Consider the following 8,406-nt stretch of genomic DNA (forward strand, 5'->3'; position numbering starts at 1 on the left):
CCCTTCATCCCGGGCTCCTTTAGCGCCTGACGCAACCGGGGCGTGGGGAGAGTTTGGGGGGGGGGGGGGGGCTCGCGGATTCCCCAGTAGCGAGGGGGAGCTGGGGTCACATAACCCCGGGTCCCCTGGACGGGCAGGAGCTTCCAGGGGCAGTGGGGGTCCTGTCGGGTAGCTGGAGGGGTTCACTGTGTGCTGGGAGTGGTATCAGTGACAATTATGTGAAACGGTCCTGGACCTCTCCAAGGTCGACTTAGCCGTAAATGATTAAGATGGTGCAGCGTGTAAACACGAGTTCTGGGGATCCCTGCGTTACTGTGACGACTTGTCACCGCTATAGCCAATTACTCGGTTCACCGGCGATGTGAATCGAAATGTTCGCGCGAGACATGGACCAATGTATGATTTAAGGCATTAGCGCAGTGGTGACAGACATAAGTTCGATGTTGTAGCCCCTCCCCCTTCCCCCCTGGTCTGCGTGGGTTTCCCCCGGGCTCTCCAGTTTCCTCCCACAGCTAAACCCACACACACTGTGGAACTGTATTGGCCAAACATTCCCATGCTGAGCGCACACAGCATCTGTGAACTTTTGGCAGGACCATCTTTAAAAAAGAGTCTTGAGACTCTGCGCGGCTTTGCTGGGTAGTAAACGAGCGTCATCGGAATAAACGGCTGAGCCTGCCTGGCCTCAATTGTATTTTCATTGTTGGCTCTCAATTCCCGCAATGTTGATCGTCGGCTTCCCGAGTCTAAAGCACCGGATCTACGGCGTCTGTGTCAATTCTCAGCTGCGTGGCCCTTCCAGACCAGACCCAACAGCCACGACCATCCAGGATCGATCCACTGCTGGACGAAGGCTTTCACCGCAAGCTCTGGAATTATCGCTAGAGGGAGAGAGAGAGAGAGCGAGCAGTAGCGGGCACCCCACGCCAGAGCTCGCACCCCCTAGCGGCACGGCGCCAGCACTCGCGCCGTGGACAGCGGCATGGGGGTGGGCGTTCGTTGCGCGTGGCTGTGATGCCGAGTGGTGCTGCTGGCCGATGGCTCGGGGTGCTGGCTATCACACTGGGTGGTGCTGCTGGCCGATGGCTCGGGGTGCTGGCTATCACACTGGGTGGTGCTGCTGGTTGTGCCGAGTGTTGCAGGGGGAGGCATGATCGTGCTGGCGGGTGCTGGCTGCTGGCTGGTGCAGGGTGGGGCCGGGTGGTGCAGGGTGGTGCACGATGCTTGCCGGTGTCACTCCGCTCGTTGACGTCGCTGTAAATGATTCGCGGGAGATGGCGGAGCGAGAGACACGAGACGGGAGATGGGACGAGGTGGGGGGGAGACGGTAGGAGGTGGCACGAGAGAGGTGACGAGGGCTCGTGGTGGCCCGTGAAGGCCGGGATAATAGCGGGGGCCCCGTGAAGGCCGGACTGGTGGAAGGTGGCGTGGGCCCGCCCGCCCGGCTGGGTGGGTGGGTGGGCCCGAGTGGGGCCGCCCGCGGGCCGCGTAGAACCTTCCCTGGTAAACATCTCGACCATGGCAACAGCGGCGGCGGCTGCTGCTGCTGCTGCTCGCGGAATGGGCTCTTGCCCGCGCCGCTATTTGTGGTCGTGAGGCAATGCCCGGGATGGGGAGGGGTAGGTGAGTGGGACATGCGCGGTTTGGCCTCTCTATGTAATGTGAATAAGGACCATTGCCCGAAACGTCGCCCGAAGCGTCGCCCATTATATACTATTTATACTATTTATTTTTGGGGTCAGGTGGGTGGATAGGTAAATGGGGACGTGGCTAGACGAGCAGGTAGATAGATGAGGGTGATGGTCGCGGGTAGGTGAGTGAGAAGGTGAGTGGGCGGGGAGGTGAGTAGGTAAGTGAGTGCGTAGGTAAGTGGGTATGTGGGTGGGCGGGGGAGGTGAGTGAGTAGGTGAGTGGGCAGGAGGTGAGTGGGTAAGTGAGTGCGTAGGTGAGTGGGTATGTGGGTGGGCGGGGGAGGTGAGTGAGTAGGTGAGTGGGCAGTAAGTGAGTGAGTAGGTGATTGAGTGAGTGAGTGAGTGGGTGAGAGAGTGAGTAGGTGAGTGGGGGTATGTGAGTGGGCGGGGGAGGTGAGATGAGTGAGTGAGTAGGTGAGTGGGCGGGGAGGTGAGTGGGTGGGGAGGTGCGTGAGTGGGTGAGTGAGTGAGTGAGTGGGTGAGTGAGTGGGTGAGTGAGTGAGTGACTAGGTGAGTGAGTGAGTGAGTAGGTGAGTGGGGGTATGTGAGTGGGCGGGGGAGGTGAGTGAGTGGGTGAGTGAGTGAGTAGGTGAGTGAGTAGGTGAGTGGGCGGGGGAGGTGAGTGAGTGAGTGAGTAGGTGATTGAGTGGGTGAGTGAGTGGGTGAGTAAGCGAGTAGGCGAGTGGGGGTATGTGAGTGGGCAGGGGAGGTGAGTGAATGGGTGAGTGAGTAGGTGAGTGGGGGTATGTGAGTGGGCGGCGGAGGTGAGTGAGTGGGTGAGTGAGTGAGTAGGTGAGTGAGTGGGTGAGTGAGTGGGTGAGTGAGTAAGCGAGTAGGTGAGTGGGGGTATGTGAGTGGGCAGGGGAGGTGAGTGAGTGGGTGAGTGGGTGAGTGAGTGAGTAGGTGAGTGAGTGAGTAGGTGAGTGGGGGTATGTGAGTTGGCGGGGGAGGTGAGTGAGTGGGTGAGTGAGTGAGTAGGTGAGTGGGTATGTGAGTGGGCGGCGGAGGTGAGTGAGTAGGTGAGTGAGTGAGTAGGTGAGTGGGGGTATGTGAGTGGGCGGGGGAGGTGAGTGAGTGAGTGAGTAGGTGAGTGGGCGGGGAGGTGAGTGGGTGGGGAGGTGCGTGAGTGGGTGAGGGAGTGAGTGAGTGGGTGAGTGAGTGGGTGAGTGAGTGAGTGACTAGGTGAGTGAGTGAGTGAGTAGGTGAGTGGGGGTATGTGAGTGGGCGGGGGAGGTGAGTGAGTGGGTGAGTGAGTGAGTAGGTGAGTGAGTAGGTGAGTGGGCGGGGGAGGTGAGTGAGTGAGTGAGTAGGTGATTGAGTGGGTGAGTGAGTGGGTGAGTAAGCGAGTAGGCGAGTGGGGGTATGTGAGTGGGCAGGGGAGGTGAGTGAATGGGTGAGTGAGTAGGTGAGTGGGGGTATGTGAGTGGGCGGCGGAGGTGAGTGAGTGGGTGAGTGAGTGAGTAGGTGAGTGAGTGGGTGAGTGAGTGGGTGAGTGAGTAAGCGAGTAGGTGAGTGGGGGTATGTGAGTGGGCAGGGGAGGTGAGTGAGTGGGTGAGTGGGTGAGTGAGTGAGTAGGTGAGTGAGTGAGTAGGTGAGTGGGGGTATGTGAGTTGGCGGGGGAGGTGAGTGAGTGGGTGAGTGAGTGAGTGAGTAGGTGAGTGGGTATGTGAGTGGGCGGCGGAGGTGAGTGAGTAGGTGAGTGAGTGAGTAGGTGAGTTGGGGTATGTGAGTGGGCGGGGGAGGTGAGTGAGTGGGTGAGTGAGTAGGTGAGTGGGCAGGAGGTGAGTGGGTGAGTGAGTGAGCGAGTAGGTGAGTGAGTGGATGAGCGCAGTTTCGGGATCTGCGGCCGAACTTCTGGACCCAGAGACCGGTAGTCGTTTGTATCCATCATTAAGTCTAAGCCAGGTTTGCGAGAAACTTAACAGTGTTGTTGTTAATCCAAAGAGCTCAGGCTGTGTAAGATCAGTGCGCATTCGTGATGGGCTGGGCTCATATGAGTGGGCGATAATTGGGAGTGGGTGGTTGAGTTTATAGGTGAGAGGGTAGGTGAGCGGGTGAGTGGGTAAATGGGTGGGTAGGTGAGTGAGTTGGTAGGTGAGTGAGCTGGTAGGTGAAGGGGTCGATGAGTGGGTAGATGAGTGGGTAGATGAGTGGGTAGGTGAGTGAGTTGGTAGGTGAAGGGGTAGGTGAAAGGGTAGGTGATTGAAATTCGCTTCTGGACCCTTCACCGTGGGCAGTCAGGGGCAGCCACCCTCTACCCATCCATTCGCCCCCTGCCCTCTTGATGTGAAATCTTGAATTAACTCTTGATTTAAACTCTCTATTTAACTCTTTATTTAACTCTCGCTTCCCCTCCGCCTCACGGGGGGCCACATTTAGCCGCGCTGATTTGAGGTTTTAAAAATAGAGTCCGCGCAATGAGTGTCAGTGCGTGTGTGTGCGTGTGTCCGTGTGGTTTTGTCAGTGTGTGAGTGCGGTCAGTGTATGTACATGCGAGTGTGTTTAGTGAGAGTGTGTGTGTATGTCAGTACTGTAGAAGTGTTCGAGAGTATGCCAGTGATAGTCTGGTTGGCTACGTACGGTACGAATAAAGTTCAACATACATACGGTGTGTGAGTGTATGTAGAGTGTGTGTGTGTGAATCAGTGTGTACGTGTTATTGGTGGGTATTAATGTGTGAAGGTGTGTTTGTCACTGGGTGTGTATACGTGTCTATAAATCGGTGTGTGGGTGTATATAAGTGTCTGTATGATTTCTCGAGTGTGTAAGACGGTATTGTAGTGGCTAGCGCACTGCGCTACCAACCAGGCCACCTAAGTTCGATTCCCACTCACAACTAAGAACAATGGCGAATATTTGAACCGGGCCTCCCGAAAGTTGACTGAGCCTAAACTGAAGTATGTGCGAGTGTGAATATCTGTATGAGTGAGTGTGGAGTGTCTGTGTGCGGATATTTTTCCCTTGGGAAGGGCAACACGTGCCAGGAAATCTGTAGTCAAGGAGACGCATACCAACCACACAACTACACAGCCACGCAGTCACCCGCAGAGCCACACACAGTCACACCAAGAGACACACACAACGTCAAGACAAATACAAAGATCCCCCGTATAGCCTTAACAGACTGTTGGGGCAAGTGCTCTTAGGGAGCACCTATGAAGGCCGGCACGGCACATGGGCGGCGATGTTTTACGCACCACACCAGGTACTCATTTGGGGCTAAGTCTACCTAGGGGAGGCCTAGGGCCGGTTCAGATAATCGTCACTGGTGTTGGCCGTGAGCTGGAACTCGGGTCGCTGGGCTCATAGTGCAGCGCGCTAACCGCTACACCGCCGCTCCCCAGTCACACAACGAGACACACTCACACACAGACCCACACAGTCACACACAGACCCACACAGTCACACACAGTCACACACAGACACACACACAGTTACACACAGACCCACACACAGTCACACACAGACACACACAGTCACACAACGAGACACACTCACACACAGACCCACACAGTCACACACACTCACACACAGACCCACACACAGTCACACACAGACCCACACAGTCGCACAAAGAGACACAGTCACACACAGTCACACAACGAGACACAGTCATACACAGACCCACACACAGTCACACACAGTCACACAAAGTCACACACAGTCACACAACGAGACACTCATACACAGATCCACACACAGTCGCACACAGACCCACACAGTCGCACAGAGACACAGTCACACAGTCACACAACGAGACACAGTCATACACAGACCCACACACAGTCACACACAGACCCACACAGTCACACACAGACCATCACACAAAGAGACACATTCACACACATACCCACACACAGTCACACACAGGCCCACACACAGACCCACACAGTCGCACAAAGAGACACAGTCACACACAGACCCACACACAGTCACACACGTATCCACACACAACCAGCGGAGCACGCGTGTACAGCAATGACACGTGTAAACACATTAACATACCAAGACAAAGATCCCCCCCCCCAGTATAGCCTCTAACAGACTGTTGAGGAAAGTGCTGTCAGCCGGTACGGCGCACGGGGGGCAGTCGTGGCTAACACCACGCCCGGTCGGTCGCCTTTGTCCGCCAAACAAACGTTGGTTCCAAACCGCACGAAGTACTCATTTTAGACCGAGTTGACCTAAGGGAGTCCCAGGACCGGTGCGCATGTTCGCCTTGGCCGCGCATCGAACTCGGGTTGGCCAGGTTTGTAGCGCAGCGCGCTGACCACCACCACCACCACCACGCCCGCTGTGAACAATCCCAAACTCACAACCGCACAGGTAGAGGGACAGGGGGGGGGGGCCCTGCCCCCCTCCTCCCCAGGTGAGCGAAACCGTGACGTCATCGCCGGCAGGGTCTCGATCTTGTCATGACGTCACCGCCTACAGCAGCCTTCGTGGAGTGGGGGTTGGGGGGGTGATGGATGGGGGAGGAGAGGGCGGGGATGGGGGTGTGCGTGGTGATGTATGGACATTCGGGGGGGGGGGGGCTCTGTGTGGGGGTGATGACGCCATCTCATTAATTATTCATGAGTGGCATCATCCACTCCGCCAGGGGGGGGGGGGGGGCACTGTGTGCGTGCGGAGGCCCAGGGTCCCCCCGCTTACAGCTCCGGGGGGCTTATCCCTGCTCCGAGTTCGGGAACCACTCAATGCACCCATCGCGAACCGCGTGCCGGGACTAGAGCTGTGTTGTGAGTCAATGTGTCCGAGGATCTCACTCCCCCCCCAACCCCCACCCCCTCCACTGGAGCCCCCGACAAGACACGGATTGTGGGGGGGGAGGGGGCTTGGAGATTGAGTCACCTCCTCCACCGCCCCCCCCCGCCACACCCCGGTTACGGTAAACGATGACCCCGTGCCGGGCAGGGGCGGGGGGCCCTGCCTCATCGCCCCCCACCGCCCGCCAGCCTCCCCGCCCGTGCCCTGCCCGTGTAGGTGACGCTTGGTTTCACGTGATATGGTTGTGCGGCTGTGTGCTGCTCGCGATGATGTCCGACGTTTCGCTCCACGGGCCGGGAGATTTACCGGGAACTGGAACGTCGGACATCGTAAAGGCGGCAAGTGGCGGGCGAGACCTGCGATCGCTCGACTCGGCTCCTTGAGCGCGGCGCGAATTCATTGCTAATTGTTGCTCGCGTTCGTTAATTGGTGCTGCTGGTGGGACCGGTTGTGGTTGTGGTGTTTTTGGTGGTGCTGGTCGTGGTTGTGGTGTTGTTGGTGGTGGCGCTGGCAACGGCGAGGCAACTGATGCGGATCATGCCGCAAGACGAGATGTGTGAGGATCCGCGAGTGATTGTGGTGGTGGTGCTGGTGATGATGTCATCCCATGCAACACAAGATTACCGACCCCGGGCACGTGAATGCGTGGGTTCAGAGCAAGGCAAAACGAGGGTTGAAGCGATGCTCATCCAGCCGTTCACATCTCTGAGCCATTGTTGGAAACTCTACATTCCTATGACAAAAGAGCGACTTTATCCCTCCCCACCACCCTGACACCATCCCTGTAAGGAAGCCCGCGGGGTCGCGTGGCCATCAACCCGAACAGCATGAGATCCGACCCAGGCTGTTCCGGGAACAACGCCTCCGAGTGTGGCTCCCCACCTCCCTCCCCCTCGTCTCGCTGAACCCTCGTGGGATTATGGGCGTCATCCCGCCGGGCGGTGGTGCTGCAAAGTGCGGCGGTGGCTGTGCAGGCGGCCAGGAGTTTGTGGATCACACCGATGTTGTGAGACTCCCTTCCTTCCCAGTGGGCGCTGAGGAGCCATACTCCACTTGATACAGCAAATCTGGCTGTGACGGTCCCACCTGATGACGGAGACTTGTGTTGCCTCCGAAACGTCTTGATTTTTATTATTTTATTATTTATTAATTTAAATTTCATTTTTTTACCTACGTGACTTTACCGAAAAAACTAAGAGTATGAGCCATTAATTCTAGATTTGAAGCTTTTGTGACTGTAAGGATTCATATTCTTAGGTTTTTTCGGTAAAGTCACGTAGGATAAAAATTTAAATTATTTTTATTTTACTTTTATTAATTTAAAATTTTTACCTACGTGACTTTACCGAAAAAACCTAAGAATAAGTATGAGCCATACCCCGGCTCGCCAAGAGAGGGCGGCACAGCAACGGTGGACTCCACCTGTTCGGTCTGTATGTGATGTTCCCCCCTCGTGCGAATGGGGATTCTCTGGGTGATCCGGTATCCTCCCACATGGAAACTCTCATAAACTAGGCCGATCACACCAGCTTCATATAGAGAGGACGGCAGAGCTTGGACAATTGTTGACTGCGGATTCCGCCGCCTATGTGCGACGCTGTGGAAGCTGTCGAGAGAAAAGAGATGCCTGGGACAGAGCCCCGAGCGGCGCATGGCGGAGGCCTGGCCGGTGGAGCTGCGACTCATGGAGCTGCAGGGCACGCGCGGCTCGCGAGACGGGACGGCGGCCTGCGGTGAGCGTCCTCCGGTGGTGGCCAATACACAGCACACACACAGCGCACACAACGCTACACCAGCGCACGCGCGTTACATCGCCATGTGCGACACAGCCCCTGTGCAAGCCACCGCTGGATGAAGCCCTCCCCCACGTCTCGTCAGCCATGGGGTGTTGAAGGGCCACATTTTACCACGCCCGTTCGTGCGGATTTGGCGAAGGGTGGGGGTGCGT

Source organism: Lethenteron reissneri, chromosome 8, assembly GCF_015708825.2.
Source record: "Lethenteron reissneri isolate LAM-NWPU_2019-01 chromosome 8, ASM1570882v1, whole genome shotgun sequence".
NCBI lineage: Eukaryota > Metazoa > Chordata > Hyperoartia > Petromyzontiformes > Petromyzontidae > Lethenteron > Lethenteron reissneri.